This window comes from Chelonia mydas, chromosome 5 (assembly GCF_015237465.2).
Source record: "Chelonia mydas isolate rCheMyd1 chromosome 5, rCheMyd1.pri.v2, whole genome shotgun sequence".
NCBI lineage: Eukaryota > Metazoa > Chordata > Testudines > Cheloniidae > Chelonia > Chelonia mydas.
In genome coordinates, this window is record NC_051245.2 from 110,852,555 (window position 1) to 110,875,681 (window position 23,127).

Consider the following 23,127-nt stretch of genomic DNA (forward strand, 5'->3'; position numbering starts at 1 on the left):
TACTTTCCATTTGGTGCAGTAGATTTAGTGAAAGTTAACACATGGCACAACGGACCATTGAGAAGTTGTTGAATTACTTTGTGCCTGCTGGCCTTTCTGGTGAATACAAAGTATATAAGAATCCTTTCCAGGGCACCAAAAAACTTTGAATAAATTTGAAAACTGGTGATTACAGCAAAAAAGAATCCAGACATCCTGACCTTCAGTCTGTTGACCAGCTGTGGGACCTTGGAAGACTTGGTAAACCCGTCAGTGCTGAGAGGCTGAGTTCATTAAGGTTTTTACAGTGCTTGGATATCCTTGGAAAGGGGCTCTAAGTGCAAAATGTTTTGTTTTATTATTCATCTGATAACATAGATAACTTCTCTGTTTGCATACAGCATAGTTCCTTCTCTGTGTTAATGGTTCTGACATTTAACAGGATTGTCTAGTTTATGTTGCTTGAAAAGAAAGATCATCTTTGCAAACATGGATTTCCCCCTTCCCTTTAACTATTACTGAGGAGGGTTTTGTTTTTTGTACAATTACTCTTTCAATTTTTGCATGAGATAAACAATGTGGCAGGGCTTGCTGACGCCCGAATGGAGACCTATTTACAGCAGGGCCACAAGATCACACATTCAAGATGAAACTGGGGCCATCATGTTCTTCCAAGACTTTTCATGATGAATGGGGCAACACAGAACAGAGAGCAAAGTGTAAAGGATTTTTTTTTTAATGAAAAACGTGGATTATTTGAGTTACGTTTCCCCCTGGATCTATCATGAGAGAAGTTCTCCCTGCTGCCATCATAGTAGTCCTTGCATACATAATGAAGCACCTGTGAGAATGGACATGCGGGCAGAACTACTGTCACAATAGATCCATAAGACACATCTTTCTGAAACTGTAAATAGCAGGTGGGAAGAATTATGTTCCCATGCAGTCTTGGGGTTGTGGAATTAAAGCACTTTCAGATAACTTTGAGCGATGCTGCTCAGCCACCTGATTCTTCTCACTCTGTGGTTTGGTAAGGCTTTGTAATAAACTCTTGACTTAAACAATCATTATGAGAGCCCCTAAGAATCTTTATCTGTTTCAACCATTTCCCTTGTGGTTATAGTTTACAGATGACCTGCCACAGATGAAACAAGATAGGTGGCTAAAGTCGGGGGGAGGGGGGGTGGGGATCCTTGGGCTGAATTTGACTAAATGCAAAATAAAGAGTTTTTGGAGTTTATACCATGTAGTGTAGAAGACAGAGAAAGGTTTCTTCACGTCCTCTATAGTATTCAGAGAGTCTTGCACAGTAGTAATATTGCATATGGTGCATGGCCTGGTTAATCAGGGCTGTTAGAATCAAGCTTTGCTTGCTGTGAAGAATTTTCATGGTATTTTTCGTTGCTCAGAGTCACAATGAGCTGTCTATACCGTTGGAGAGAGAACAGAGTCTCATGGAGACCGGTGCCATTTTTTTCTGGTTGAGTGCAAGCCAGAATCGCTCACTGAGGTTCTGAAGATGCTGGGGGAATTTAAGACAATCTGATAATAGAAGAAGGACAGAGACAAGTGGTAAAGTACATGGATAAAAGTATAGGCAAAGAAATGCCAATTAAAAGCTAAAGGGAAGACACTGAAAAAGGGAGTGAAAGAAAATAAATTAACTTGACAAAATATCATTGCTCCTTCTTCTGATGCCATCGTCCCATTCTGAAACCAGTGTCAACCCTCTGCTGAGTGATAGATGTCCAAAGCCTTGCAGGTCAGCTTCCTAGCAGAGGAGAAATCAGTGACATGGCATCTAGGAATATTCTTAGTGTATCTTATTTTGTTTACACACATAACCAGTCCTGGACAAAGAGTGGTCACAAACATCCAGACATTCCTCTCCTTCAGAAATCTCAGCCCACACATTAATGCCAGGTTCTCACAGAGCAACTCGACCTCAAGAATTGACTCTAATCAGAGACCAACAAAGCGAGCAAATTCTCCTACTGCTTGCACAGTTCCTTCTCTGAGACTGAATATTTGCTCTCTCATGTTAAGAAAAAGAAAATGGAAGACTCTGTAATAGCACCACCTGCTGATGCCTGTCATAATATAATAAAGATGGGAAGGATGGAGGTAGAAAACGAAACAAAGCAAAATGGTTTTAAGAAAAAAATATTGATGCAAATATATGGAAGGAAAGATAAAATAGAAGAATAGATTAGAAACTGGAGGCTGGTAATGTACATCTGTTTATCTGAACATGAAGTAGTTATCATTAGCATCAATAATGTTTCATTTCATCAGCTATATGTTCTGCAATTTGAAAAAATGGTGTCTTAAATTTTGGGCACTTTCCACCTTTTGTCACATGCCCCCTGGTTATGACGCTGAGAGAGATGATAGCTGGTGAGAATAACCGAGGAGACAGGTTCACTTTAAAGTGAATGGGTAGAGAAGTGAAGTAGACCTGAGTGGCTTAATGCTGGTGGGTCCAGATAGATAGTCACTAAGCACAATGTTACCCACACAATAGACCAAATACTACACGTGTGTTCAGGGCCTGATTCTGTGATGAGCTGACTGCTCTCCATTCCCACTGAAATGGGGTGCACTCATTACCTTGCAGGAAAGAAGGACTGAAAAATGTTCAGAATTGGACCTTCAGTCCTTTGCTTCGCTGCTGGGACTGCCAAATAGGTTTCACCACAGGGCTGTTTGTGTGATATGGACACCTATTTATTAGCCATGAATTCACTTCAGAGGTTCCCAACAGCCCTCAGGAGGGAGCAAGATTTGGTCACTGCCAGCCTGGTATGGATTCCAACTAGTAGTTTAGAGGTGAAGGTGGCTCTTGAGCCATCTGGCCCCTGGAGAAATGTTACATCCAAACAGCTAAAGCACAGTTGAAATATACCCCATGATTGTTGCTTCAAAATAAATATTACAAACCTTGCAATGCAGCCAAGATGTCCCATTTGCTAACTTTCCCCTGATTTCATTGCACTAAAAGAATGTTTCATGAGTCTGATCTAAAATTTACTAAATAAAATCCATGATTGTTAACTATGAAATATCACACGTTTTCCCCAAAGCTCACCCTTCTGTTGCCTATGAAACAGTTTGGAATAACAAATGATGAGTAGTGTTCTCCTTAAACTACTCCCAGAGCTACTAATCTTAGAACCTTTGATGATTCTGCTACTTATTAACTACATTTAGAGGATGATTGAACCACAATCAAAGTATAGATGGCCTGGCTTTATTCACTGACTTCCTTTTTTAAAATTGTCAGGGGCATGAGCCACACTTTAGAACAGATTTTGTTAAGCTCTGACTGTTAACTGTCTTATCCCAAAGGATCTCTAAGTGCATTACAAACCTAATGAGCTGATGGACAAGCAAGGATTAAAGAAAATTAGTGGCAAGTAGAAAACACTGTGGCCGGTATGTGAGTCCTAACAGAGTGCAATTTGTGAGACTGATCAGTTCTGCTGCTGCTTTTGCCAGTCACATTCCAAGTAGCCGTGAAAATGATCAAAATCTGAGATACTCCTCTGAGCAAACTACTGCTGCTCCGAATCACCCAGCAGCAGCCCAGACATTCTTGCCACTTCTCTAGTGCTAGAGATGTGAGTCTGCTAGTGTTCTGAAGCAGAGAAACTCATAAGCCTCAGGTAGTGCAAGTGAGGAGTAAAAGAGAATAAGGCTCTCCATTGTCAGGGACAAGAGAAATAGAGCATCCCAAGTAAGAGGGGAAGAAAAGACAGAGCTTTGTCCTGTATCAGGAGAGTGATGAAACCATGAATAGATAATTTAGGGAAAAGTAGGAAGGAGACTGCAATGTTCCCCCTCCTTCACAGCAACTGGGGACGGAGGGAGGGGGAGTGCCAAATTTATCAGGCACCCATGAGTCAACTCTGATACAAAAGATGAGGGGGAAAGGGCTAAATAGTGTTCAGGGGCACTGTCCTAGTGAGACAGCAGCCAGGAGGGGAAAGAATGGGTTTCTACCCAGATTTTCCCCCCTGGATCCCTCTGAATGGGAGGGGTAAAAAAAGTGCCTTGTACAATGCTGTCTTCTTTTGGATCAGCCTCTGGCTAATAGGTTCAGTCCTTTAGCGAGTAGGTGTATGTTCAATTTTTTCAAGCTCTGTTTGGGATCCCTTCACTCAACCCTAAAATGGAATAATAGCTGGGCTGAAAGATGGCAGCTGCTGAGCAGTGCAAAGCAGCACCACAGAGCCATTTCGGGCAGGAAGGGAAGATGAATAACCCTTTCATGGAGCTTTTCCTTCTGTACATTCAGAGTGCTTTCCAAAGGTGGTAGATAGCTTCTCCAGCCGTAACAGGGAGAGGATGAGGCTTTGGGAAGTTCAGAATCTTCTTCAGCATTTTACGGCAATTAAATGGGAGAGTTAAAAATCAAATACAGGAATCCTTGCTGCCACACCTATGCCTTCTGCACTGGACTAGACTGGACTGAAGGCAGAGAGGGGTGGGGGAATACTGTGTCTAATTCAACCTGCCTGGGAAATTTAGGAAGGCTGAATACCCAATGTCAAATAAAAACCCAGGCAAATTCCAATAGCCTTTTTATGGCTTTCCATAACTGTTCAGGTTTTTCACATAGCACATTCATTATATCCACCAGCTGATGCATTGCAAGACTGTGTCTGGGGATGCAGGACCTTTCTGTTATCTTGATGTTAGGTGCTTGAGCTCTGTTTAGAGAGAGAAAGGCATTTTGGATGAGTCATACCAGCAGGTGGATTTTGTCAACTCTGATGAAGCTACGAGGGCTTTGGAATAACCCTCTGAATCAGAGCAAACTCTGGGGTGGAACAGAGGAAGTTACACAGGGAAAGTCCTAGGGACAGGTAAACTTGAGGAGGAAGTTCAGGTTGAAGTTTTTGTTATGTAAGATAACAGTAGAGGTAAAGCCCAGCAAAGGGGATGACATTAGTTCTCTTTGGAGCAGGGATTGAGTGCTGCATGCTTCTACAGAGTGTTTGTAAACTCCAAGTCTTCAAACAGATGTACTTGACCGAACTCTCTTATGCTTGTGCAGGGTCAGTGGGAGTGGGGGGATGTAAGACTCGGTGTTGGCCTATCTGTTTTCTGGATCAGGGCCTTAAGTAAGTTTTATTGTAGGTCTGTAGTGTCTCCTGCCATTGCATGTGTGTCTGATAAATGAACTCTCCCTGAACCAGATCCTCAGCTGGTGTACATTGTCATAGCTCCATTGACTTCACAACTGAAGGTCTGTCCCCGAAGCTGTGCCTATGATCTAATGGTTTTTCATTTGATTTTCCTTTCTGAGAGAAAACCTTTTACAGACTAAAACAACCTCAAATATGAAAATACCTGCTATGGCTAATGATGTTTACATAGCCTCCTTAGCCCCTTCAGGCAATGAAGAACAGGTTTTAAATGGTTAAGTATAAAAAATGAATTTTTTGTGCATCAGCTACCAAACGTAATACTGTACATAGTGAATCCGCAAACTGTGACTAACGGGGAAACATTTTTAAAATGCCTCTGATAATGAAAAGATTTATTGTAAAATATGTCTTAAATGGTTTAACAAAATACCCTTTGTATGCTCACAAAATAGCTTCATTCAATAGTGGTTCTAGGATTTAGCACTTGGTGGGGTTTAGATGCAGGAGGAGCAAAGGATTTGACTGTGGGGAGGCTGGAATCCATAACAAACACCTTTTTAATTTAGGGCACTCATGGTGATGTGATTTGGTGAGTTCAAGCTGAACTTGATTATTTTCTTACTGCCTGAATCTATCACTGCATGTGTTGAAATATGCATAAAAATGTACTCAAGATGTTGAGACTGGCTAAACACAATGCAAAAATGGGTGGTGTGTTCCACCCCTGGACTAAAGAGCGACCATTTGTTAAATAATCTCTCAGCATGGGGGAAGAGCCAGTTTCCCTCTTTCTATCAATAGATACACCATCTCTTCATTTCCTGATTACAGTCTGAGAAGGGATTGCCTATCATTTCTGAAGATCAGGCCTTATGAGTCTCAAGTTGGGCACCCAAAGACAGAAGCACCCAATATCAGTGGATACTTCTGAAAACTTGGGTCTAAAAAGACTTTGTCACGCAGGGTGAGAATCTGCCACCTTTCCTCACCCTGAGTGGTACCTTACTCTGTAGGCAGCCCCATAGGATCTGGCCCATAGGGAGCAAGGGAAGACGTCTGAAAAGAATTCTGGCATCCGAACCTCTCATTGCATGTTCTAAGAACACACCCTCCCTAGTGCTGTAGCAAGTTCACTTTCCTTTCCAGCTCCCTGACTCGCCCAGTCAATCTCTCTGAAAACCTAAATTTCTCTCTTGCCTTATGCCCCTTAATTTCTATGTTCCTGTGTTATTGTCACTTAATTCTGCAAAGCATTTTGGGATGTAGTTTGTATGGAAGACACTTTACAAAACACAAATTGGATTGTAGGTCAAATTAGCCCTATGTCCTCTGGGGGCATAATCAAGTCATAGACTGTGGGCAAGAGGTCTTGGCTGAATGCTCTGAAAGTCTTGCCTGATTGTCATGAGAATTTTCTAGCCCAGGCACAAAATGTGTTCGTTCACCTTTTCTATGATCATTCATGATAATGAAGGGCTAGATTGTAACTTTACAAGCTGCTTCAAGTAAGGGGAAGCATATGGCTGCCCCATCCCAGGAGCATGCTAGCGAATGAATGGTGACATCACAATTTCTCCCCAGCTTCCTCCACCCCTCTGTCCTTCTGGAGAATTAAATTAATTAATCCCCTTATTTTGCAGCTCCTTACTCTTCCAGTGTACCAGACAACTACTCTGGCTGACAAGCAAGAGGGGTGGAATTGGGGTTCCTCCCATTCTTCTCCGCCCTCTTACTAGCTGCTCACTCACAGAAGAGAGCATAAGGCAAGTAGGCCTAGATCCAAAAGGTGTTTAGATACCTAAACCACAGACCCAGATGTCCAAGTCCCAGTTTTGACTTCCCTGTGATCCACCAAACTCCCACTGAATCCGGTAGGTGCCTAAACTCATTCAGCACCTAAGGTTCTCGGGCACCTATGTTGCTGCTGCTGCTGGGCTATGCACCCTGCTGTCTCTCCCTGGCATCCAGACACACATCTTCTGCCTTAGCCACAGAGCGATGCATGAACTGGGAGATGATAGGCATTTGCCCCCCTAACTGGTGCATTTAGCCTGATCTGGTAGACATACTCAGAGGCTGCCTACTAGATTGGGTCACACTCAAAATCCAGCTGGAGGAGACGGTAGTGGTGGTGGCCATTCCGTTTCCCACTGGCCCAGTGACTGTTCCATGGGGGGTAAATACTTAAAATGACACTCTCCTTCTGGCCCAGTGACTTTCTGTGTTCCAGTGGTTAGGGCACGTACCTGGGAGATGGGAGACCCTGGCTCTGTCCCTCCCATCTCGCTTTAATTAATTATTCAGAGTGGAACGGCTTCAACAGGAGATACTGCGGGAAACCCACATCAGAATATCCCAAAGCTCAGTGGTTACAGTGCAACCTGGGAGGTGGGAGACCCAGATTCAGGTCCATCTTCTCGGGGAGAAGGGATTTGAACAGGGTTCTTCCTTCTCCCCCTCTGGCAGAGAAGGGGGAACTGAACCTGGGTCTCTCACATCCCTGTTGAGTGCTCTAACCGCTGGGCTAAAAGCTATCAGAGGGGCACCACCAGCACCACCTCTGGCTGGTTTGTGCGGAGTGAGGCAGGTGCCTCACTAATTCCTGTAAGAAATAACTTTGGTATGTAAGCCCCCTGACTCCAGATGGTGGGTTCCCATTCGTGGATTGCTAAGAAGATATAGGCACCTCCCTGTAGCCTGGACGTAGGTGCCTATCTTGGAGAGAGGACAGAGAATAGCACAGCACATACGCCTCTCATCTGCATCTCCCATTGATTAGCTTAGGCAGCTCCCCGCCTAGCGTGCTAGCTTTGTGCAACGCATTCTAAGGGGCCGCTCTCTCCCCATTCAGTGCATAGAGAGCCTGGGCCCCTAACTTGGCTTTGTGGATCACGCTGCTTTTCCTACAACTCTCTAGGCACCTAAAAGTTAGACTCCGTGACACTCAACCTAAGTCCCTTTATGGATCCCATCTATAGCTCCTGCTATCTACTCAAGCTGGAATTGAATCTCAGCAGAGTGTGATTTACTCCCTCCTATGGCTGAGTAAATGACAATGACAGTTTAGCCCCAAATGACAGACTATACTGTTGAGAGAAATTACTTACCCTCAGTGGGTGAATAAATTTTTGCAAGGCTCCACTAAATCCTCTATAATTTGCATCTCAAAATAAATTTGAAGCAGCTGTGGCATTGGAAGTGATTGAAAGGTATTGTTTTTTGGCAACTCATTATTTTAGCTCTTTATAATGAGCCTTTTGAGAAAAGGGGTTTTCCATTTAGATAGTTTTAAAGACAATCATTTTTGATTCAGTTACCGTATTTTGGCTAAAATGATACATTTGGCCTTACAGACTGGTTAAGAAGTCTGGCAGTGTACTAGTACTCCTATTTTGGGCAGAGAATGTCTCTTTTTCTGCCTGTCTTGATATTATTACCCTTATTTTGAAAATAAATTGTATTTGGAGATGGAAGAAACCTGCTAGATTTTAGTCCATATAGATACAAGTGCAGGAGACAGTGGGGCAGATCTGCAGCTAGCGTAAATCAGCATAACTCCAATGAAGTCAATCTGAGGACTTGGCCCTTGCTCCCCCAAATAAAGGCTGTATCATATATTGTAGGATGAATTGGAAAAACCCCAGTGGCACCACTTCTTAATCAAAACGCTCATTTTCACGGGGTAGTCTACTCATTTCTAGAGCTACAGCAGAGAAAAAGTGACTTCTGAATGCAAACACTGAGCTTGGTTCATCGTTACTCATGGGTGATGTTGTTTATTTTGCAGCATCAGCAACAGTCAAAAGGCCAGTGGCCAGGTATTCATGAAAAGCTCCATCAATCTCAAACATTTCAGACTTTAGATGAATGAGTAGCTAGCTGAAAATGGATATTTATTATGTATTTTGTTATTGTTAATCATTCTTCTCTTGTTTCGAAAGAGCATTTCGGTCAGGGTCAAGGGCGCTTACTGTGGTAAGTAGGTTTGCAGCCTGTACTGGTTTGGTAAGGATAAATAACACATTTAAGGGAAGGGAGACAAAGGCAGCAGTTGTACTGTTTTTTGTTGCTGAGTGTCATATCAATCAGATGCCACTTGGAAATCTCAAAAGTGAAAGGTTGCAAATCTCTGAACATCTACTTACCTGGGCTGTGTCAGATAAGTTGGGGCATCGAGAAGGTAGATTCACTTTCATGAGTTGAGCGTGTTACTGTGGACATTAGAGCAAGTCCTATTATTTATATATGTATAAAGGACTATTATCCACCTAGAGCTGTGGTTAGGTGCCTTTTATAAAATGAAACAATGAGAGATGGCTAGCACAAAAATGTCCTGATGTCAAATGTGAGGACATAAAATTCCTTAGACTCAGCATGGAGGCTACTTAAGTAACCTTAACAGAGTCACAGAAGGTGTGTGACCCCTACCTGGAAAAGGAAGAACTAAAGCACTATTGCTAAGTGGCAGGTCTCAAGACGGTTGTTTCAGCCAAAGAGAGATGCTCATAAAATGGAAATCCAGCCCCAATGAAGCCCATAGAAAGCAACAGAAATTAAGGGTGTGTGTGTAAAATTTTAAAATGGAAATTAGCTGGGCTACAGGGAATTTTGAAGAGTAAATGGGTAATGTCATAAGAACAGATAACAGGAAATACACATTTCCTGCTTCTGATATACTTAAAGTATGAAAGAGAGAGAGTGAGTTGGTGGGGCTGCTGGATTACCAAGGATTATGGGGAGCAATTAAGGAGGATAAAGAGCCTGCAGAGAAATTAGATTATTTATTTGCATCATCCTGCACCCTGGGAGGCATTGAGGCAGTACATACTCCAGATTTATTCTTTTCTGGTAATAAAGATAACACTGTCACTGGCTGTTCCTATGAAATAAACATCCCACCCACTTTCTCTCAACTTGAAATGTGAATATCCATTCAGAAGACATGGGAATCTGGTATTGTGTGTGTCATAAATATAAAGGGAAGGATAAATACCTTTAAATCCCTCTTGATCAAAGGAAAAACCCTTTCACCTATAAAGGGTTAAGAAGCTAAGATAACCTCGCTGGCACCTGACCAAAATGACCAATGAGGAGACAAGATACTTTCAAAGCTGGGGAGGGGGAGAAACAAAGGTTCTCTCTGTCTGTGTGATGCTTTTGCCAGGACCAGAGCAGGAATACAGGACAGAACTCCTGTAAAGAGTTAGTAAACAATCTAGTTAAGATATGATTCTGTTTTGTTTAAATGGCTGATAAAATAAGCTGTGCTGAATGGGATGTATATTCCTGTTTTTGTGTCTTTTTGTAACTTAAGGTTTTGCCTAGAGGGATTCTCTGTGTTTTGAATCTGATTACCCTGTAAGGTATTTACCATCCTGATTTTACAGAGGTGATTCTTTTACTTTTTCTTTAATTAAAATTCTTCTCTTAAGAACCTGATTGCTTTTTCATTGTTCTTAAGATCCAAGGGTTTGGGTCTGTGCTCACCTATGTAAATTGGTGAGGATTTTTATCAAGCCTTCCCCAGGAAAGGGGGTGTAATGCTTGGGGGGGGGGGGGAGAGATGTTTCCAAGTGGGCACTTCCCCTGTTATTCTTTGTGTAACACTTTGGTGGTGGCAGCTTTTAACCTAAGCTGGTAAGAATAAGCTTAGGGGGTCTTTCATGCAGGTCCCCACATCTGTACCCTAGAGTTCAGAGTGGGGAAGGAACCTTGATAGTGTGCATATAAGTTTGAAAGTTAGGAACTCTTGTGTTCTAATTCTAGTTCAGGAAGTTACTTATTCTGTGGATTTGGGAAAGTCATGAATTGGGAATAAGAATCATTGTCTACTTTACAGGAGATATTGTGAGGGTTAATTAGTGACTGTAAAGAATGTTGATCTATGCTATGAAATGTCACATAGAAAGAACTCTATTCTGCTAAGGGTAAGATGAACCCTGACTGACAAAGGATTTTGGTAGGCCTTATTGGTCAACAAGAAAACCACAACCTGCCACAGTTATGTTGGCTCCTGGAAAGTCCCCAAATTGTACTGAAAGATATTGTATAAACAACTTCCCAGTGTCTGAGCAGTTTCCTGCATAGTATTGATTTAATAGGTAGCGCCCTCTGTTTTGTACTATAACTAGGTTGCAAGGTTATCTAGGGGATGTCCTATCAACACCATATTACAAAGTGGAGGAAGGAAGTGGGGGACTAAGATAAGGGAGTGACTGCTCAGGACAACCAGGTGTTTTGCACATGTACGTTACCCCTTCTCTTCTCTTGGGGCCAAATGCTAGCATCCGAAGGGTCCCTTGTGCATGCACCTCCTCCATGAATAACAGCACTCAGTGCTATAATCATGGAGTTCTTCCTGCCCCTCTGTTAACTCAGCTGGAGAGACAGGATTAACTGCCTTCATGCCGGTGTAGTGCATTGGTATTGTCTGAAGATGTTTGTGAGATGTTTGAGCTCAGCAAACTTGATCAATTTAGGAATACAGGTCAGCTTAAAGAACAAATTGAGCTTCCCTTACTGTCTTAGTACCTGGATGTGCCCCACCACTATTTGTATTGATTTTAATCAATGCAAATATACTTTCCCCTCTGTTCCCCTCACTCCGTATCCTACCCTCTCTCTGATACGTTGTCCGGTTTGTTTTAGAAAACAGAGAAACTTTTTTCTGTTTGCTTCCCCCAACCCCCGCACTGTTCATCAAGAAATGTAAATGAGCGGTTCAGTGCTGAGTGACTCAGAGCACTCCCTAATAGAGCTAGGCAAATAACTGATGTTTTTGGTTCACTGACAGTTCTGAAAATACTTCTAATAAAATCAGTTCAACTCAAACTAAAACCAAATTTTTTGATGAATCCAAAAAGTCATTTAGTTTTGGGTGGAACAAAACATTTTGTTTCTGTGCATTTTTTTTACCCTTTTAAAAATTGTGTGTGTGTTTTTGTTTTTGTTTTTTTTTAAATGAAAAGCAAAGGAAATGAAGGAATAGATCTGCAAAACTGGAAGCAGAGGAGCTGGCAGCCCCTTCATACCCAATAGCCTAGTCAATGAGGGTGTTGGAGACTTGCGTTTAAGTCCTGCTCCAGAAGGGGGATTTGAAGCTGGGTCTCCCACATCCTAGGTGAGTGCCACTGCTACCAACAACTCCTCCTCCTCTTGGTTGTTTCCTGAATGGTATTTGTCACCTTGTAAATGTAGCTCAATTTCCCTCCCTCCCTCCCCCAACTATTTGGTGAATTTGTGTCCAATTCATGGCTAGTTTTGATTGACTCAAAACAACATTTTTTTGGGTGACTAAATTATTTGTCCAAAATTTCACCCAGTTCTACTCCCTCTCCTAGCTGCACTTCTAGCAGGTATGAGACCTGGGTACATGCAGCTCAGAGTTTTCTATTACATCCCTGCAGGTCTGCACACTTTGGGCAAGATCTTCAGCTGGAATAAGTGAGTGCAGTTCCATTGACACTGGCTGAGGATCGAGCCCTTTAAGTTTGTCCTTTATGTGCGAACTTCTGTACCTAAAACAATCAGCACCTCAGTAGTTCCTTCCACTAATGTTAGCTCTAGAGGTGGGTGTGAACCAAAACATTGTAGCCAAACTTCTGGGAATATAAACTTGAAAGGGGACCAGAATTTAATGGCTGGACCTCTTTATCTGTAATGGTCTGAACCAAAATGGCAGATCCGAACACTCTCTCCAAGATTTGGAGCATGGGGGTTGAAGTCTAGTCATTAACTGAAATGTTTGCAGCTTGAGCCCATCTCTGTATAATTTATACACTGATTCTTTCACCAGTCATTTATTGTATTATATGAGGTTTCACTTTGAGTTTCCAACAAATGCTGAAACTCAGTTGGAGCAGTTACAATTTGCTGTTTTCAATGGCTATTAGCCAGTATGGACAGGGATGATGTCCATAGCCTCTGTTTGCCAGAAGCTGGGAATGGGTGACAGGGGATGGATCACTTGGTGATTACCTTTTTCATTCCCTCTGGGGCACTTGGCATTGGCCACTGTCAGAAGACAGGATACTGGGCTTGATGGACCTTTCGTCTGACCCCATATGGCTGTTTTTATGTTCTTATGTTGGGTTTGAAAGTATATGAAATGACCAAGTTTTGCACCTAAACATCACAAGCTGACCTATTTGCTGAAACATGGCAAAACTTTCAATGTTTTGCTCTGAGTGTCTGGTTTATAATGACAGGTTTCAGAGTAGCAGCCATGTTAGTCTGTATTCGCAAAAAGAAAAGGAGTACTTGTGACTCCTTTTCTTTTTGGTTTATAATGACAATTTTGGTTAATTTATTTGGTTTCAGGTTCAATTCCATCTCCGTTAACTAGTCATGGTTTCATATTAATAGCTGTGAAGGACAGAAGGGATAGTTTATACGATTATCTAGTCTTGCCTCCTCATAGTAAAGGAATTATTCATTCTCTTTTGTGCTATTCCTGCACCATCACTGCACTCCACCAGGGACTCTTGTATTATTTTTGCTGGTGGGTATTTTACTTGTCTGTGTTCATATAAGAAAAAGTAAGCACATGTTTAGAATATTTCTGTTCCTGTCTGCCTTGTAGAGCCTGGAGCATGACAGAAAATTGTTGTTTGTGTGTTGTGTAAACTGTCATTAAATAAGCCTTATAATGTTCTAAACTTGGAAAAGAGTCTATTCTCTGTAGCACTTGCCTCATGAAAGAAAATACCCCCAAATGGACACTAATGACAAAACCTACTCTCCAAAAGAGTTGTCATTCATGGTATTTGCGATTCCCCCCACCCTCCCCAAGGAAAGAGTAAGGCTGTGAAATTCTGGTTAGTTTCTATTCTTTGCTCTTCCTTGGTCATTGACTTAAACACAAAACGTTGAATAATAAAAGCTGCTATTTAATTTAAGCTGTGGTCTTATTATCTGGCACAAGCAACTGCAGTTTGTCTGCTTCCTGTAGCATTGCTTTTGGTGTAAAGTTAAAACTTTTGTGCCGTTTTCTCTAGAGGTAATATGGGAGATTTTTCTTGAAAGATCCCCAGATGATATAAAAAGCTCCCACCACAGAAGAAAACTCTCTCCATACTAATTCTTACTGCTTATACAATATTTTACATCTTCAAAGAACTTTCAAAACATTAACTAGTTACGCCTTAAAGCATCCCTGCCACGTAGGTGGTTATAATTAACCCAGTTTCGGTGTGTCTTATTTGAGACAACTAAAGACTGATTTTTTTGGACCTGCTGAGTACCTGCCACTCCAGCTGAAGTCACTAGGATGTGTAGGTGCTCAGAAGCTGAAAATCAAGCCATGATGCCTCAAATAGGGTGCATAAAAACTGAAGTACCCCAAAATCAGTGGCCATGCTTGAAATTTTTCCCCAAAAAGACTTGCCCAGAACTAGAGAAGGAGATCTCATCTGGTTTCTGGTGCTAACAGGAACTTCTAAGTTTCGTATTGTATTGTATGCCTGGAGTACTGGATTATGCTGCCCTTGAAGATGGGCAAGCTCTGAAAGCAATGTGTAGTGTAGAACTCCTGTTTGCCTTCCTTTCTTTGCACATACACCACCAGAGGAATTATTCAGTTTGTTTGCTTTCTGGGCATGTCTCCTTCTACACTGTGTTCTTTTCCAGAACGATTTATTATCTCTGGGTTTTTGCACAGATGGTCAGCTAGGCTGGCAAACACAGATATATAGCTACTTAATGATTTTATATGTATCTGAACCTAAATAGTGTTTTCATCTTTTTCTTACATAGTGGTGCATGTAAAAGGAGCCTGTATGTTTGCATGGTTTGCACAGATTTCCATACAGGTTTGCACTGCTATGGAACTCCAGTGCAGAGGTACAAAGAGGGAATATTAGTAGTTTATCTTAGAAGTCTTACTGGGCAAGATCCTCAGCTGATATAAACTGCCATAGCTCTATTTACGGAACAAATTGTGCCCAAATAACAGTTCATCTCTTTCTGCACTGCCCTCTAAAAATACAATGTCCTTTCTGAGCCAGTCTAAGAGACGCTACCCTCTCCTCATTTAAATCCTTCCCGTAGTCCCACTTGTTGTGTGATCTGACAAGATGCTGGCAGACTAAATCATCTCCTTATTTATTTCATTTATATAGTCTTATGAGTGAAGTGTACTTGTGCAGGTGAAAAAGGCTAGAGTTGGGAAGGAAGGATGTAGGGAATTCAAAAGGGGGTTGCAGCAGGGAGAGGATGAGAGGCTGTATGGTGGGATGTAGCAGAATTCAGATTATATTACTCAAAATGTAACTGACAAACCACCTGCCTTTTGGCACTGTGATCACTTTGCTGGTTTGTCGTGGCACTTCCACCCATTGTCTGTTTGTGTCTATTTAGGCTGCATGCTCCTTGTGGCAGGGACTGCTTTCTTCTCTGCTTGGAAACACGTTTTGTGGTAGCACCCAAGACTGATTTTAATAATAATCTTTCATGACGCTAGCACTTATCATATTTCTGCTATCTTCAGAGGAGCCATGCTGGGCTAGATTTGTTTTCTGGGAACAGAATTATGCTGTAACAAATCCTTAAATTGTGATTTGATTCCATGGAGCTAGTCAATATATCATTATATGCTTATGTGAATATTACGTATGTAAGTAAAGATGTTAAATCACATTGTAATATCTTCCTTACTGTACAGTCACACTAATGTTATTACTTATCCCAGGATACCATGCTGAATCCCTAGAAATCTGGATTAAAAATGATAACTTAAATGCTTTCCGTTGTTATTTACTTTCTGGAATAGGCTCAGAGGAAACAAGCATGACCTGAAACCAATCATAAAGAGATGTGCAAATATTAGTCAGCAATTAACTGCTCAAAAGTATAGGTACATCCGGGCACAGCACAGGTATTCTCTATGCTGCCAAACATACTTGTGTAAGTTCTGTTGCTCTCCATGGAACATCTGTGAAAGATGGCAGCACAGGAATACACAGCTGGCTTCAGCAGGATGAATGGCACCTCCCTGGAGCAGCAAGAGTGAGTTTGGTTCATAGTAACTTTTGCAAGGGAATGGGTTTTCCAGTGGAAAAACCATGTGACTATTGCTCATATATTTTCCCCATGGGTTGGGAATCCTGCATTGGCTCTGACACTGATAGCACTTGTGGCTTCTGAGGAGCAGAGACCTTGCATTGACCTCTGTGCTGATCTTCGCCTCTAAGCTTTGGCCACATGGGGATTCTGTCAAATACTTGAATAGTTTTTAAATGATTTAGCCCTGGTCTACACTACAAACGTATGTCAGTATTACTACGTCACTCGGGGTGTAGCAAATCCACACCCCAGAGCGACGCGGTTATACCCACTGACCTCCCGGTGTAGGCAGTGCTATGTCAGTGGGAGGGCTTCTCTTGATGAGGTGCAGTTCCCATGCCAATGGGAGTAGCTGTCCCATGGGCATAGGTGGTGTCTTCACTGAAGTACTGCAGCTGCACTGGTGTAGCATTGTAAGTGTGGACAAACCTTTAATCTCCACTGTGATAAGCATTTGTCTCCCCATCAGGCTGGCTCTTACGGATTTGGCTTTGCTAATGGAGCCTTAAGTTCCCATGGCTCTGATTCACACTTCCTTCCTGGTTTGTGTAGTAGTCAGCGGGGTCAGTGGCAGCCAGCCGGGGATGGACACAGTACATCCTACTACAAACAGCATTTATTTGTTAACTCATAAAACACTGACAGGTTCACTTGTTTAAAACCTTTAAGAACAGCCAGGTTCCTGGCATTAGAGCCAGCTATTAAGAGGCCCTGTATCAAAGAATCTCTTTGGAGGTGGGGCAGATTGAAAATCCCACGAGATGAGTAGTGCTGTGTGGTGCAACTCCAATCCAGGGTTTTGACTTGGCCTATGATGAAGACACAGGCCACTTGTAAAATTCGGTTCTGGTTTTGGATTTCATTCCCTCTTCCCCATGATGAACCAAAACTTTGCATCTGAACATTCTCGTACAAGTCCATCTCTCATTAATTTTCAGAACCCTTCTAAAAAACCCCATAGATTTGGGGCCTAAAATGACTCGAGTGGCCTTGGAAGTGGAGCTGGTCAGAAAACAGAATTTCCTTTCCACGAGAAGTTCTGACACTTCAGAATCTGGTTTAGTTTAGAATCAAAACAAAAAAGCTGAAATTTCCTGCCAACTGGAAAATTTTGAAGAATGTAGATTCAGGGCCATTGAAATGTTTTGTTTTGATGATGATGCCACATTAATAGAATATATAACATTATACTGAATATTTTAATATAAGTAAAAACAAAATGAACTGAGAAGTTGAAATGATTTGTTTACTCTTTTCTGTTCACAAATTTTGTCTCAATCCACATGTTCCTGCAAAATGTTTTGATTTTGACAAAACTGCATTTTCTGTTGGAAAATCATAGTGTTGAAAATTTTTCAACCAGCTCTATCTTTAATTAAATGCTACTCTAGTGGCAGCATGTGGAACACAGATCTCTCCATAATATTCCTGTGCAGGTTTTTACAAAAATAGTGGCTGATCTCTATGCAATACTTGTAAACCAGGAATCCTCATCATGCAGTCAGGTCCTTAAGGATAGGTTCTTAACTCTACCACATGTAACACTTTTATCAATGACCTAGAAGAAAACATAAAATCATCACTGATAAAGTTTGCAGATAAGACAAATTGGGGGAGCGGTAAATAATGAAGAGGACAAGTCATTGATACAGAGCCATCTGGATCGCTTGGTAAACTGGGCACAAGCAAACAATATGGGTTTTTAGACAGCTAAATGTATACATCTAGGAAGGAACAAAGAATGTAGGCCATAGATACAGGATGGAGGATTTTATGCTGGGAAGCAGTGGCTCTGAAAAAGATTTGGGGGCCATGCTTAGATAATGAGCTCCCAGTGCCATGCTGTGGCCAAAAGAGCTAATGAGATTTTCTGAATGCTGTGGCGAAAATGCTAATGAGATTCTTGGATACATAAACGGGAATCTCAAGTAGGAGGGTTTTTTTTTTTCCCCTCTCTGTATTTGGCACTGATGTGATCACTGCTGGAATATAGCATCTAATTCTGAGGTCCAAAATTCAAGAAGAATGTTAATAAATTGGAGAGGGTTTTGAGAAGACTCACAAGAATGATTAAAGAACTAGAAAACCTACCTTGTAGTGATAGACTCAAAGAACTCCATCTATTTATTTTAACAAAGAGAAGATTAAGGAGTGACTGGATTACAGTTTATCAAATATTTGTTCCCCATGTAGGTACTTATAATGGGTGTTTTGTTGGTTTTTTTTATCAGAGAGGTTTTCCAATCAAGATTGGATTTTTTTTTTTCTAAAAAATATGCTCTAGGAATTATTTTGTGGCAGTACTCTGGCCTGTGTTATACAGGAGGTCAGACTAGATTGTCACAGTGATCTCTTCCGGCCTTGGAATCTGAGTATGTGAATAAGAGAGGTGTGGATTTTTGGTTTGAAAAAGTATCCAGAATACAATAAATAGTTTGACAGATTAGTAATATAGGCTAAATTGTTAACGTAAATTATATGCCAACACTGTTTTTTATTGGGAGAGGAGTGGGACACTATCTTACCAAACCCTTTTATAGGGGCCATGCGCTTACTGGCATGCACTTACTTATGTGAAACATCTGTCTAATTGATCAGTTCCTCCATTATTGTCTCCTCCTGGAGCCTGACTGCAATACCACAGTTAAAATGTTGACACTTATCCACAGATATTGCAGCATACTTCCTGATACCCATTGTAATGATCTCAGATACCACTGTATGTTAACTGATGAACACTTAATGACTATGGGTCAAATTCCAAAAGTACCTAAGTCCTATTTTTAAAAGTCACTGAGGAGTTTGAAACTCCTCTCCACTCCCAATGGAATAAAACTGTTTGAAAGTCAGTGGGACTCTGACTCCTAAGTTGCTTAGGCACACTTGAAAATATTACCCTGCCTCTGTGGTAGTCAGGAAGGGTGGAGTAGGACTCCTTCAGTGTGAAGGAGATACTCTTACCTGATTGTGTAAAGCTAAATATGGGCCTTTGCTTGGATCCTTACAGGGTGGGGGAATAAGAAAGAGCCTCTCTGGTTAGAAAGTCTGGGATGCTCAGGGAACCTACATGGAGTAACAGCCCTAGAGGCCATTTGGGGTTGAAATGAACAAAAGAAAGAAACAATATACAATTTTTATGTTAGGTGTAAATCCGTGATCCATTTGAAATCACAGGAGAACGAAGCACAGTAGAGTCTAACTGTCAGTACGCTTCTTTGTTCATGCTGTCCGAGGTAGCTCTCCATTGATAACTGTGACCTGTTCCCAGCACCTTTTTAAAAATTAGAAATAATGCAAACATTTTCTGGGCAGCATCATTTTCAGATCCCCCTTCAAACATGCTTAATATTCAGCTCTTTCTGTGAACTGAGCCTGTGTAAATTCAGATCAATAAAACCTGCAAAAACCTGTTTTAGATTTTTAAGCTCTGGCACTTAGCCAAATATATTTACCGGAAACCTCAAAAAATACTGAAAAGTCACTTACTGTATTACTAAGCAATAGATAGCAACGCTGTGAATGAGTTCCAGGAATTGTACTTCTCAGTAATATCTTATTAAGCTGTTTCAGTTCTGCAGCTGGTTAAATTCCCCGTACTAGTTAGACTTTTGGAAAGAAAACTGTTTACTACAGTAGATCTGAACGAAAGCAAAGGAAATAGAATTGAAAAACTACAGCTTTTTGAGCTGGGCATTTTGCATCCAAAAGCTGCATTTGTAACTTATTTCTCCTACCTGGAGGTTTTCAGCTTAGCTTTGAAAACATTCTTGGGTAACTGGTAATTTTGCACCTTTTTCATATCTTTCAAAATTAAAGTTACAAACCAGTGTGGTTTTTTCCAGAGCTGCTAACCCAGGTACTAAATGGAGGGCATGCTCATGGGCTGCACTTTCTCCTTCCATGTTGTCCTGTAGGAAGTCAGCCCGGCACTGGGCAACTAATAATACTTTTAGATTTTAGTTGACACTACAGAAAAGCAAAACACGTTACAGAGTGAGTGAATTAAGCCTCCTGGGTAGCGGGTATTCTCTCTCTTTACAGGCTGGGGAAAGTGTCACACGGCAAAGCCTGTGGCACAGCCAGGAAGCGAACTCTTAACTCAATCCCAAGCTGTCACCATAGACAATGCTTCCTCTCAAGTTACAGCAAAGGTACATTTCATATCAAAAGCTGGAAAGAGAAGTGCTGAATCCTCCTAAAAGAGCCAGAGTCCAGAGGTGTAAACTGGGGGGTGGGTGGGGGGGTGTCTGAGGGGTTGTGAATGAGACAGAGGAGAGCCTAGTGGCAGAACTTGCTCATCAATTAAATAAGCTCCTGCATTTCTTTTACCACTCCTTCCTTGTTATGAACTCATCTGAGCTGAGCTTCTGCAACATCTCCTTGTGCTTTATGAGAGGCACTGATCCATTGCTTATATCAGGGGACTAAAAGTCAGAACTTCTGAGTGTTCTTCAGAGACTATGTAGTCTTAGGCCAATCATTTGAGTTTTGTGTCCCTGTTTACCCAACTGTAAAATGGATGTAATAATATATATTTGCCTCAAGTGCCTTCTTCCTCATTATTAATTATATTGAGCTGTTAGGTGTGTGTGATATTTTACAATCAATCAAATATACTGGGTGAGCAATGGTACAGACTTGCAGCAGGAGACTGGCAAATCTCAGGATTTGGCCTAGAACCTGTAAGCCCCATTGAGTTCAGTGGGAGATGCAGGTGCTCGGGACCTCAGGATTTGACTCAAGGGAAAGAAGTATGACAAATGTGAATTTGGATTGGAATACATTTTAAGTCAATGATATTTGTAAAGCGAAAGGTACCATAAAAATACAAAGGGCACAGGTTCAAGTATCATTGCTGAAAACTGATTTTAGATACTGATAACTCTGCACAGGTAGGTGCTACCTCAATAAGTAGCTGAAATGTTTCCATTTATGATAGGAAACTATAACAGGAGGTTAGCCCTCAGTTTTCCTTCAGAGTTGTCTTTTGGCTTAAGCAGAACATTCCTTTTTTGTGGCTACTTAAAGTTACAGGGCCAAATTTTGTGCTACCTTGTACCCTGTGTAACCCCACTGAGGTTGAAGAGATGGTGTGGGCGTTAATCAGTCCAGAATTTGATCGATGAACCCACCCATTAAGGAGGAGAGCTCCATAACAGCATTTCTATTTTCACTGACAAGCACGGCTATCGCTGTGTAATGTGGTGCCTAAGTGAGATCTGTGGTGCTCTTCAGATCTATAAACCTCAATATTACCAAATGCTTTCTAGAACTTTTTTAAAAAAAAAGTGTACTGTAGATAAAACTTAGTTTTGGACATTCATATTCCTCCTTTCCTTGAATCTGAACCAGTCTGCCGTGGCCTCTTGTAATTCCTAGTAAACCCAAACTCACCATGTAGGCTCAATTGACTGACTCTTGTAAGGCACCCCTACTCTTTAATTGGTGGGATTTGTTTAGGTTGTGAAGTTTTTTGCTTGCGTCGCTCCCTCTATGATGGCAGGGCAGTGTGAGGCCAGCGTGAGGTGGTTGGATCTGGAGACTGAGAATGGATGAGAGACACCTGCCTGTTTTGTATAGCAAATGATAATGCAAACCAAGGGAAAAACACATAGAGAAGAACAAGGAAAAAACTGTGTTTAGAGAATATTAAATGTTTAGAGCCAGAGAAGAGTTAGTTTAGAAAGAGGAATTTCCTTGGTGCTCTACCCTGGGAGAATGCAATGGTACACTTCCCCATCTCAGTATGCATTTGACCTCCATCACCATAGCACCCAAATACCTCACAAACATTAATGAAGTTCACTGGGCAGCCCCTTGGAGGTAAAGTAGTGCTGTCATCCCCATTTTAACGGCTGGGGTACAGAGAGACTAAATGACTTGACCAAGGCCACACAGAGAAGCCTGTGGTATAGCTAGGAAATGAACCTGGATTTCCCAAGCATCAGTCCGGTACTCTAACCACATGATGATAGACCATCTTGCCTGCCGGCATATAGGGGCTACAGGACACTGGTTCTCTCCTGAACCAATGGCCTCATGAAATGCTTGGGACACTGCTACTGCTGCAAGTGTCCTCTTTTGAAGGAGATGTCAAACTGTGGGCCTAACCACATATGCTCATTAAAGACCTCATGTAATTCAAGTTTGAGAGTGTTAACCCTGGTATCCAGGCACAGATTCTAATTGGAATAACTAATCTAATTATCTGCACCTTTAAAGAGTAGTTTATTCTTCAGTCTTCAGCCTTAAAAATCTGTTGTCATGTTGCTTGGGTCAAATGGCTACATCTCAATGGCGATATAATGATGGCATTATAGTGATCTTATTACTAATAATAATAGGTACTTTTTTATTTTCTTCATGTGAAGTCGTATTTACGTAGGAAGATATATTTGTGGAAAAAAATAACACTTTTTAGTCCTTATGGTCTCTCTACCTCAGTCACCGTTTTGTGCTGTTTTGATTTTGGTTTTTTCCCCCCATAAATATTGGAGTATTAGTGTATTACTTTAACTTAATTTGTTCTCTTTCTTGTCCCTCGCCCCCCAATGCTTATAAATTTGCCTCCAAACTTGGCTCCAGTCTGAAAACTTGTCATTGAAGCATTCAGCTATTGGGCAACTTTTTTTAAAATAAACACAATTTCAGCTGCTTTATATTACATAAGACGAGTGCAAAAAGCTAGCTAGATATTTTCCGAGATACTTCGTAATACCCTGATGTGTAACCCTTCAGAGTAAGGGTTTTAGATGTGAGCGGGTCACTTCGATTTTAATGGAAGGCTTGTGACATTGCTACTTTGCATTACAGGTCAGATATTCCGAACAGAGAACTAATGAGTAAAAACCTATGTGCACCCTCTCCCATCTAACCTCATCACTCTATTTTTGCACATGCAAACTGGGTAACTGATCTCTTAACGATCTGTAAA

General features: G+C 41.4%; 1 long non-coding RNA gene across 23 annotated transcripts in view; it reads left to right on the forward strand.

Annotated features, from left to right (window-relative positions):
- The window catches only part of LOC114020757, a 139,369-nt gene that overhangs the window by 26,834 nt on the left and 89,408 nt on the right, over window positions 1-23,127 (forward strand). Inside the window, exons 1-2 of one of the 23 annotated variants that reach the window (XR_006291348.1) lie at window positions 10,272-10,334; window positions 12,101-12,252. The exons of 21 other annotated variants lie outside the window; for them this stretch is intronic. This is a non-coding gene — a long non-coding RNA (uncharacterized LOC114020757). Of the gene's footprint in view, window positions 1-10,271; window positions 10,335-12,100; window positions 12,253-20,329; window positions 20,345-23,127 lie in introns of those variants that run through there. One more of the 23 variants, XR_006291350.1, reaches the window with a different exon arrangement.